Genomic DNA, 12,132 nt, shown 5'->3' with positions numbered 1-12,132 from the left:
ACGGTTATAGAATCATCGAGGAAACTGAGAGCATAAGGATCCCTAAGGAACAACTTCTAGAATAAGTCGCACGAAATCCTCATGGAAAGATGGTCAAAGATACTAGAATGACAGATCTTCCGGCTAGGTATGTCGGCCAGAACATCAACCTTGTCGGGACCTACATCATAGATCCTGGAAAAAGTTCCAACCATCATATCTGCCTGATATTCGGATCTAGTTGGTGTTAGGATATTCCATACTTATCAAGTCTAGAGAGAAAAATCAAAATTTGCAACACAAGTCGATGATATGACGTTGCAGGATTCTCGGGAAATGGACTATGGTGGTAAGCTCCAAAACATGAGCCGGTTCTGCTACAAACATGTAAACACGCTGTCCTAGACAAGCATGACCACGTAGTAGTCTTACAACGAAACAATACCGAGTTAAGGTGGGGAACCATCATTGCGGCTAACGAAGTCCTTACATAAGTCATATGATTAGCTCTTATGAAGAAACTTCTTCTCCTTGAACAAATCAATCAGTGGCTTGGTGTACTAGGAGATACATATGGAATGGAGGTAAGGAGCATGTCAAACGATAGCATACTTCGCACATGCATGACTGACTTGGGATGGTACCATAGGAGACAAAAACAATCTTTCTCGAACTCATGGCGGCAAATTACATCAAATGCACGTGAATCAGAGAAGGTCACTTCTTTCATCCAACATATTCTTCATGAACGGGACATGAAGATAATGCTTTGAGAAGTTTCCAACACTAGCTGGATGTTCAACACAAGTCATGGAGGAGATAAAAAAATGTTGCTGATGGGCTCAACAACAAGTCATCATGATTCCCATGAAGATGGAATTCTACAACTATGTGAGCAAGGTGATAGCCTTGGTCAGAACAAAAGAATAATGATGTATGCTCGAGGAATGAACCACGAGTAAGACAACAGTACGAATATCATTGCTTCTGATTTGATTTGAGGATAGCCCACACCCAAATGAAAGTGTTGACAAGATGATAGACCCAGCAACTGATCATGAGGACCAATCGATGAAGATGTCATCTTTCTTCAACAACTATTCAAACACAAGGATATCCCTTTGAAATTGAACTAGGTGGGTCAAGCTTTTATCTTCCAACTCTCCAAGTTATTGTTTAGCTTAACCAACTAGCTCAAGGCTGTGCAATACAGATTCTTAGAGAAAGGGGTGGCTACATGAAACCAGCTAGATCACGATCTCAACATAGCGGTCAGGTGACAACCTGGTAACACTTCCAAGAAGATATTCGGAAAATCATGAACCACCAATATGTTACTAGGCTCGAGAACAATCTTGCTTTTCAGGGCAAGATGATGTGATCAATTAGGCAAGGGTTGACACAATCCTAACTCTTGATTGAAGGGTGCACCAGGGAAAATGGACTAGGTAGCATGATCCATCTTACAATGATGGTTCAGTAACCAACACGCTAAGAATGAAATTATTGTCCTTTAACTACCAAGCAACGGGGTTGCTAGCAGTACTGATTTCACACATCACAATTCGCTTGCCAGTATTCCGGATAAAATATCACGGAAAACCGAGGAATGAATCATGATGGCAAGAGGTGTCACTTCATCAAGAATTCATAAGGGATGGTGCAATTCTCATGACATTCCTGACATCAAGAGGGCAATACTTCAGGGTAGAACAGAACAAAAGATGGATTGGCATTTTGATCTGCAGGATACAACTACTTTGACCCAACCCTGGATATGGATAAGGTACTGGAGTTTGTTTCTCCTAGTCATTCCGGAATAGAACAACTTGACGGACCTCGAGAACAAAAGGCAACAATGAACATGAATGCACATCTACTCCTGACCAACAATTGACAGACGAAGGTCAAATAACAACTAAGAGGGACAACTCAAAGGAACATGTAATTTTCTAAGTTGTGGATGCATACCTTAGTATGTTGAGCAAAGTTAACCATAATTCTTTCGGATAACCCATGCAGAAAAGGAAGGACTGGCAGAGTCACAACATAGAATCGAGAGCTCATCAAGGGCACTCTGGTTGTGATTCTTAGGTTCAACGAGGAACTTCATCCATAAGTAGTTCATGATATTTGGAAGAAGGAAATACCACGGACCTCGAGGACTATCGCAAAGGGTACTAATATCCTAGAGGAACTAGCAATGCTATCAACATGAAGTAAGTAGGGTGAATCTCGGGTTCAGAAACCCAGGAATGGAATACCTACCAACTAAATAACACCGGAAACACAAAACATGGCTAGATTACTAGGTGACTCCCTAAAACACCTAGGGTCATAATAACAGCTCCAACATATATGTCGAGGCAACAGAGTACCTCAACTCACCGATTAGTGTGATTAATCTCGCCCAAATGGAGATCAGGAATAGGAGGAAGGGATTTGAAAATGCATCAGACTATTCCGAGACCTGGGATGACTCGGACAGCATAACGGTTGTAAATGCTCAAAAAGATTTGAGACATCCCGCAAAATGGTAGCATAACCACTCAACAACACAATATTAAGGTTCTGTGATCAATTGTCAACACACAGAAGTAGTAGGAACTGAACTTGGGCTTGAATCCATCAATCTTATAAGTCTACAAATAAGTAACATGTGATCCTGATAGAGAGATGAGAAGCCTAGTTCTTAATCCCCGTAGAAAAGATGAGGGTGACTCGGATCAGAAGGGCATAAGATAAAGGAGTAAAAAGAGCCTTACGTTCCCTTCCACAATCAATTCCCTTATATAACTAAAGCATTTCTAGACTCGACTTCGACCAGTTTGGCTTGGTAATACAACAGGCAGTCAGGCTCTGATACCAAAGCTGCCAGGACCCCGATTCTAAGTCACACCGATCTAGCCTGTAACACCTCATATCACTTTGTGGCCTCACACACGGTATCCCCACGGGTGTCGCCTTACCATGGCCCGGGACCGTTTGCGTCTTTTGGCTCACATATATGGTAGTGTCGCTAGCATCCATATGATAGAGAACCCGGGCCGACATGACTAGTCGTGAACCCAAAGTGGCAATAACTTACGGGGACAGGCATACATGAATCAACATCGAGCATGTCGGTCAGTAGCGTGCGAATCCGGGTTGTAGCACTGGGCTAACAGGACTTCGGAGAACCAGGCTATAGAGGACTACTATGGCTCATGGAACCACAAGACTACACTTCCCCATAAGAGAGGCTACCAAGGATGAACAACTAGGTTGTCGAATCCCACACATACCAAGCATTTCAATCATACACACAATATGCTTGACATGTGTAAATACAACATGGTATCACAACATAACACTACGACTCAAGTATTTATTCATTAGGCTCCGAAGAGCCAGATAATACAAACATGGGTATCATGACCCAACATTCAGAGCATACAAGTCAAAGCACACACGGAAGCTTAACATGTCTGAGTACAGACTTCTACAAATGAAAAAGGCTGAGAAGCCTGACTATCTACCAGATCCAGCCGAGGGCACAAGATCATAGCTGAGGTATAAAGCTAAACGTTGAAGTCCACACGGAACTACTAGAGAGACTGACGTCTCTCTACAAAACATAAAATAGGCAAACGTGAGTACAAATGTACCCATCAAGACTTACATCAGAACTAACTACATATGCATCAGTATCAAGAAAGGGGGTGGTGGAGTTTGACTGCAGCAAGCCAGCTTTGACTCAGTGGCTATCCTAAACTATGACTACAAATAACTCTTTTGAGGTGGCGCACACGAGTCCACATATTCACCATATCAATACACCACTATGGATCCGCTCCCGTCTCTCTGCGAGAAGGCCATCCATAGCACTCACGCTTATCTTGCGAGTTTTAGAGTATCCACTTTCACTTGTCTATGAACGATGCAAGGGGTCCAAGTTTCCATATCCAAGGAATCCGGCTATTCGAATAGATAATGATAACCCTGCAGGGGTGTACTTCTTCACACACGCTCTCGCCACTTACCACCATGTACACGTCGTGTACCTCGGCAACCTTCAAGCGGAAGCCTGCGAGGGAGTCGGCCACGACCTGACTAACCACACAAGTCTCTCGACCAGGTTTATCGCCTATTCAGGTTCCATCCACAAGGAGATCTGGCCGAGGTGTCATTCATGGCCCCAAACGATGTGTGCAGGGTTCCCAAGCCCACCATCCGGGTGCCACTTGGTACACCGTGCCACTTTGCCTAGTCTGTCCCAAGCCCACCTGTACCGGGTGCCACTTGGTACACTACTAACACTACCTACAAACACCAGAAACTAGTTGCTACTCCTAGACTGAGATCGATTTGATTAATAATTCGAGAGGGGCCGAGTTACCGGAATGCAATGTGTGGTAGTAATTGTTCATGGATCACAAACACAGAACTCAGTTCCTGAGAACGGCTGCAATGAGACAACCCACCATGTACTCCTAAATGGCCTCTCACCGCTACCTTTACCAAATCGCGATCACACACTTAGCTCTCAACAGTAGGACATGTTCACGACGTTCCAAACCATTCCCGATGAATTAGACCTGACTCAACTCTAAGAAGTAGCAGGCATGAAAACAAGCATGAATGAGTAGGCACATCAGGGCTCAAACAATTCCTACTCATGCTAGTGGGTTTCATCTATTTACTATGGCAATGACAGGTCATGCAGGGGAAAGGGGGTCAACTACCACAGCATGTAACAGTTGAATCATTGTTGTCCTAATGCAGTAAAAGAGAGCAGGAGCGAGATAGTGGGATTGTATCGGAATGAACAAGGGGGTTTTTCTTGCCTGGCACTTCTGAAGATAGTATAGTTCTTCATCAGTATCATCGATCACATCATCGGAACCACGTCTATCGAGAGGGGACAAACACCGGCAAACAAGGAAGAACACAATCAATACAATGCAACAATATGATGTATGATCATGACATGGCAACATGCTGGTGTTTGGGCTAATGCATCTAGCAACCAGATTAAATGAAGTTGGTTTGCACCAAAGGTTCAAATTCAAACTCCATGTAAGGCATTTCAAATGCCATTTATTTATTTGTCTAATACAGAAGCTATAAGTTGTTCTAACATGCATGAAAATGACATATTCAGATTATTTGCATTTTTCTTATCATTTTTCATATATAAATCTTTTCAATCTGAGTTATAGATTATTTTCTATGATTTTTAGAAGTTTAGGTCATTTTTCTGAAATTAATAAATCATTTAGATTTATTTAAAATCCAGAAAGGTGATTATTGCGTCAGCATTATGTTAGTGTGACGTCAGCCAGTCAACAGACTTGACCAGAGTCAAACCTGACATGCGGGACCCGCATCTCATTGAAACAATGCTAATTAGTGATTACGTTTAACCTAAAAAAACTTAACAGGGGCTGTCCCCACCTGTCATGGAGCCAGGGGGTCATTAGGTTAGTGCCAAATGGTGTTTTCACCGGAATTAGGCTGCCGGCCATGGCTAGACGAGGCGCAGGTGTTCGGGAATCGCCCACAGGGCTCGGTTCGAGGTGTGCTTGGGCTCGTTGGAGAGCCCTCGCTGGCACGCGTCGAATGGTGGTGGTGGCCGGGCCTGTGGTGGCCGGAACCGACGACGGCGAGTTCGTGAGTGGCGGCCGGAGCTCGGGTGCGGTCTGGTTCCGCGCTGCTGGTCACAAATGAGCGAGATGAGGCGCTGGGGATGCTCTACGGGTCGTGGCAAGCAGAATGGGTGCACGCGCATGACCAAATGGTCACCGGGGCTTCACCGGCAACGAGCCCGTGCGGCAGGGGCTGCTGTTAGCAAGGGGGCGGTGGCTACGGCAATCAAACGGAGGTGGGGTTAGGGGGGATGACCGGGGGCTCACAGCGGTTGCAACGGGGGCCTCGGCGAGCTCGGGGAGGGGCTGGTCATGTCAGAAGGTCGCCAGCGATCTCGGCGACCCAAGGTTGAAGAAGACGATGGCAACGGCGATGCAGGCCGTCCGGGCTTGGTTCCTTCGTCTTGGAGAAATGACGTGAGGATTCAGAGCTCGGGAACATGACCAGAGGGCGAGGGACGGCTGTGGCTGCGCGTGCGGTGGTCGACATCGACGACCGCACTCGGTGGACGTGCGTGAGAGAGACAGGGGAGCGGAGAGAGAGCGAGGAGAGAGAGAGATCGATCCAGACGGCTCTGGGGCTTATCCCCTCACCGACGAGGCAGGCAAGGAGGCAGGAGGTGGCGTGAGGAGGGAGCGCTTGCGTCGGCCACGCGCTCGGTATCCTACTAGCAAGAGGAAGACGACGATTGGCGTGTCGACTGCCTGCTGGGCTAGGCCTCTGCTACAGTGCTGGGCCACGAGGTGGGTTGCACGGGTGAGTTCACTGCCTCTCTCTGTTTTGCTATTTAAGTTTATGTTTTCTATTGCTTTAACTCTGTTTTGATTTGGTATAATACTAAACCACATCTACAAATCTGAAATAAATTGTGGGGACCTTTTGAATTATTTCCAACAACCAACATTTAGTTTCAGAATTATTTGAGCATTTAAAATAATTATAGCAATTAAATGCCCAAATTCAAATACATAATGATTTAATTCAAATGTCCAGAAGTGGCCTAGAAATACTAGCACCATTTTTGGTAGAGGTTTTCACCTTTATAAAAAATCATGAACATTTTCAATGGGCATTTTGGGTTCATTGAAAATATTGTTTATTTGAACCTAGTTGAATTCATTTAGTGCTAGGTTTTCAACATCCCCATTTCATGTTTCTGAGAAATTTAAACATGATGCACACAAGAAGTGCTAGCCTAGTGCATACTAGAACTAGGGACTTTGAGGCTGCCATGGCCGAATGGGTGGTGGATCTAGAGGCGTCCTAAGCCACACAGAAGGAGCGGAAAAGGCAGAAAGCAGTGAAGAAAAGAGAGTCCCGCTGCCGCAAGAAAAAATAGGCCGCACGCCGTGGTGAGGAGAGCTTGGCGGAGATCGAAGCACGGTGGGATGCCTCTTACAAGGCCGGGAAGGAGAACGCCAGCGTTTGGCCGGCATGCCCTGATGGCAGCATGTTTGAAGTTGTTTAAGTTTGTAGTATTTCATCAAATTACCAGTGGTACTTTAAGTCTATAGTATTAATGTACAATGTCGGTAAGAGCATCCTTTGAGGGCTTTGAGCGTTTATTAGCATGTGTGCCCGTGTGCATTTTTTTGCGTTAATCATTAGAAGATCACAAAACATACGATTTCTATGACGTACCCGTCTACGTTTTTTGCGTTAATGACCTATAAGTCAGTTACCTGTGCGATATTTCCTGATAAACTAGGCGTACCGTTGATCGAATAAAATCAATTACACGTGTACATTTTTTGGAGATGGGATCTGCCAACTTTCTTTTTTCTCGCACATGAGTATTTTACGCGCTTCGTCTGCGTTGTGTGCTTCCCCCTCCCAACTTTCAAATTTCGCACCGAAATTTTCATTTGGCGCGCGATTTCAGAATTTATTCCTCCAACCACAACCACTTCCCCTCAGTATCCCCCCTCCCTCGCGCCTCGCCCTACCAGCATCTCAAACCGCCGCAGCCGCAACCACAGCTTCAACCACATATATGTTCTGCTCAGATCCAGTCAGGTAACCCAGCGATCTCTATCACGTGCACGGCCTGACTGCTTAAATGGCGCCTGCGAAACATCCTCATGCATCCAAATCCGCCCCGCCATGAGCTGATGGCGGTCCATGGCACGATGGTTGTTGTGCGTGTTGACCGGGAGGAACACCTCGCCTCCGTTGCCACAGCCGACATGGTGTAGGCTTTGGCCCAGATGAAGTCCCCCCAAGTGACTACCCCCTAGGACTTAACAGGTAAGATCTTACAAGCTAAATCTTACCAATACCACTTGCAACGGCTATGATTTGTATGGTTGATGTATTAAGCATGTTCGTGCCTTGTTTATTTCAGTACTACACACTGTGTGATTTTCAAATATTACCATGTCTAGCTCAATTTTACCAATACCAGCAACAAACTTACAATACATGACTCAGGATATCACTAGAGATGCTGCCCATTTGCTATTTTTAGTTGATGCTAACCATGTTGCACTTAACATGCCTGTCCATGTACTTACGCAGGGCCATAACGGCCGATGCTTTTGTTTGCCGTCGAGGTGAGCTACAACCCATGTATTACAGTATTTCACATAATTTGTGCAATTGCAGTTTAACTTCTACCCATTTACTGGTTGCCTATAGGTACACATGTTTAGTGGCACTGATCCACGCTTCGACCCGGAGGAACAGATCGCCTCCGTCGTCGCTGACTTTGGGCGAGCTCTGGCCATGATGAAGTGCCCCAGCAACTACCTCTCAGGACATAGCAAGTATGTACTCACTAGTTCAATCTTACCAATATCAGTTGCAATTAATGGCTTTGTTCTATACTCTCGATGTATTAAGCATGTTGTAGTAAACATGCCTAACACATTTTTGCTACTTTCCCTACCTTTTTATAGGCATCTGGGCCATTCTCTGCTCTGGCAACACTTGCCTTGTGATGCTTAACTATGCCAATTGCATTTTTATCAGTACCGGTTTCAATGTCTATTAAGCCTATTGCAATTAACAGTTGAATCCATATTAAACAGTTGCATTTCAATGGCAACGAACTTACAAAACATTACTTAGGATGTTGTTAAGCCTGTAGCAATTAGCAGTTGTATCCATTTTTTAATCTGTCCATTTGCTACCCTACTACTCTCCGCAATGAAGATATACTAGAGATGCTGCCCCATTTGCTTTTTTGGTGGATGCTAACCCTGTTGTACTTAACATGCTTGTCCATGTACTTATGCAGGGTCAAAATGGCCGATGCTGTTGTTTGCCGTCAAGGTTAGCTACATCCCATGTCTTACAGTATTTCACATCATTTGTGCAATTGTAGTTTAACTTCTACCATTTACTGGTTGCTTGTAGGTACACATGTTAGTGGCACTGATCCACGCTTCGACTCAGAGGAACAGCTCGCCTTCGCCGCCGCTGACTTTGGGCGGGCTCTGGCCAAGATGAAGTGCCCCAGCAACTACCTCTGAGGACTTACCAAGTATGTACCCACCTGTTCAATCTTAGCAATACCAGTTGCAATTAATGGCTATGTTTTGTACTTTCGATGTATTAAGGAAGTTGTAGTAAACATGCCTAACACGTTTGAGCTATTTTCCCTACCTTTTTATAGACAACTGGGCCATTATCTGCTCTAGCAGCACCTGCCCTGTGATGTTTAACTCTGCCAATTGCTTTTTTATCAGTACCGGTTTCAATGGCCACTAAGCCTGCTGCAATTAACAGTTGTATCCATTTTTAAAGAATTGTATTTCAATGGCTACAAACTTACAAAACATGAATTAGGATGTTGTTAAGCCTGCTGCAATTAACAGTTGTATCCATTTTTTAATCTGTCCCTTTGCTACTGTGTTACTCTTTCGAAATGAAGATATCACTACAGATGCTGCCGTTTTATTACCATTTTCTATTTTTGGTGGATGTTAACCCTATTGTAGTTAACATTGGCTTTCCATGTACTTACACAGGGCTACAATGGGCGATGCTATTGTTTGCCGTCGAGGTTATCTGCATCCCATGTCTTATATACCATATATTCCTAAATATAAGTATTTTTAGAGATTCCAATATAGACTACATAAGGAGCAAAATTAGTGAATCTAGATTCTAATCTAAACTATATCTATAATTCTATATACATCTGTATGTAGTTCATATTGAAATCTCAAAAAAAAAATACTTGTACTTAGGAACATAGGTAGTTGTCTTTTACATCATTTGTGCAATCTCAGTTTAGCTTCTAACATTTACTGGTTGCTTGTAGCTACATATATGTGTGGTACTGATCCACGCTTCAATCCCTTTTTCAAATGGGGCAATGAGATATTCATGAACAAGCGTCAAGTGAGGAAACTAAGAAAGATTGTTAGGCGAAAGAAATGGGTGATTGGAGTTAAGCTCTTTATTTACACTTTTTCGAAGACAGCAATGAACTTTAGGATGGTAAATGTGTTGCCTTTTCCCCCTGCCTACAAGAAGTTGCTCTATTAGACCCCCAATATCTGATATTTTTCTCTTTTAAGTGGTTTCCGAAGCTATTTACTGATGATTACCTTGCAAACTACATGACCGGAGTGGAGGCAACAAAGGTTAAAGTATATAATTCATGCTCTAGAAGTCTTCCTGAAGGCGGTGAAGGATGGGCGGGAGATCGTCACAAGGGGTTGGACAAAAGTGGTTCGTGCCTATGGCATGCAAGAAGGCACATTATGGGCATTCCAATTCTTCAACACCATCGGCAGTCAAAATGATTTACACTTGTCTCTTCACCTTTACCGCCTTTAAATACTGCGGTTCATCATACTTAATTGCTGCCTAATCCTGTAATTACTGAACATATTGTACTGGCAATTTTATTTATGGATCCGTTGTTGAACCATTGTGCTGAGTATTTGAATTGCCCGTTTCGTATTTCAAAATTTCCAATTAGAATAATAAATTGCAGGCAAAAATAAAAATAGAACAGACGGTCATGGACCTTTGCAAATGTTTCTAGCAGTGCAAGCGCTTGCGATGGATAGCCCAATGCCGCACAGTTTTCTATATCAAATCATGTGTATACCTTTGACACACGAGTGTATACATAAAACCGTGTGGGATGTACATCCGAACAGAAACGTTTTCCTTGGATTGACTGTGTGGGATGTACATAAGAACAAAAACATATTCCTTGGATTCATCGTGTGGGATGTACATACCTACGGAAATGGTTTTTGGGATTCACCGTGTGGGATGTAGATACCTATGGAAATGATTTCTGGGATTCACCGTGTGGGATGTACATACCTATGGAAATGATTGGGTTTCCATTCCTCGCCCGATCGCACACAACCCTGGCCTGGGTCCTAGGAGGGCCTATCCCCGATGATTTCTGGGTCGTCTAGGAAGGACACCCTTTCGCACACACTCACTTGGCGATGGTTCCAAATGTCGTCGCGGAAATGGGTAAAAAACCATTTGTTTAGGACCGACGCACACCAGTGAAGAGTTCATCATTAAACAGAGAAGAGGATGAGGAGGTGGCTGATGGACTTGGGCGACAACTCACTGAGATTTCCGAAAAAGATAGATTACCATAGTTTTGTGAACAAGTAGATAACATTAGTTAGATCAAATGATATAATGATGTATGCTCGAGGAAAACATACATAATTTAACAATGATAGAGGGGTGCACCCGAAAATCTAGACTAGGTAGCACGATCAATGTTTGGATGATGAGTCAATAATCAACCCGTGAAGAAAGAAACTATCATTCGTAACATACAAGCAATAGTTGCTAGAAGTTTTGAATTCACACAACATAGTTCATTTGTCGGCATTCCGGCTACAAACAACATGGGGACCAAGAAGGAATGGTGATGGTGAGAAGTATCACTTGTATCAAGAATTCCCAGAGGTGGTGAAATTCCAATGATATTTTTGACATAAAAGGTGGAAATATCCTAAGGTAAAGAAGAAAAAATGCTGGATAGTAAAGAACTCAAGGTATAACACAAAACACGAGCAAGTGTTGTGCTAGAGTGAGGGAAATAAAGTGGGCGATGATAACACAAATCATCAAGGGCAAGGATGGTTTTTCTCATCATGAATTCAATCGATATCTCGTAAGAGCTAATAAGGTTGATGATGATCACGAAACATTTATCGAGAGATTTCATGAAGTTGTAATCAATCAGCGACGACATCAGGTCAAAGGAATGATGAAGCGAAAGGTTATTGGAACCATGGGTACGACACAAACTCGAAATCAAGCTTGCTGTTCAAAGCGAAAGTATATGATGATGAAAATCGATGTAAGCCTAGCTCATCATCGAAAGTTGTGCTCCAGGATTAAGAACCAGGTAGCAAAGATAAAATCAGCACGATAATGATATAGCCAATCAGGCTAGGAATGACGTGATCGGGTACAATCTCGTAAGATAAGAAGATTGCTAAAAATTATTGAATCGTAGAATGGACATGATTCAGTTATCGGTGTACTCGAGTACTAACCACTTAGAACCCAGGAAAAATTGGAATC

This window comes from Triticum urartu, chromosome 3A (genome assembly GCF_056163025.1).
Source record: "Triticum urartu cultivar PI428250 chromosome 3A, HENAU_Tu73, whole genome shotgun sequence".
NCBI lineage: Eukaryota > Viridiplantae > Streptophyta > Magnoliopsida > Poales > Poaceae > Triticum > Triticum urartu.
Note: the sequence above shows the minus strand (reverse complement) of the source record.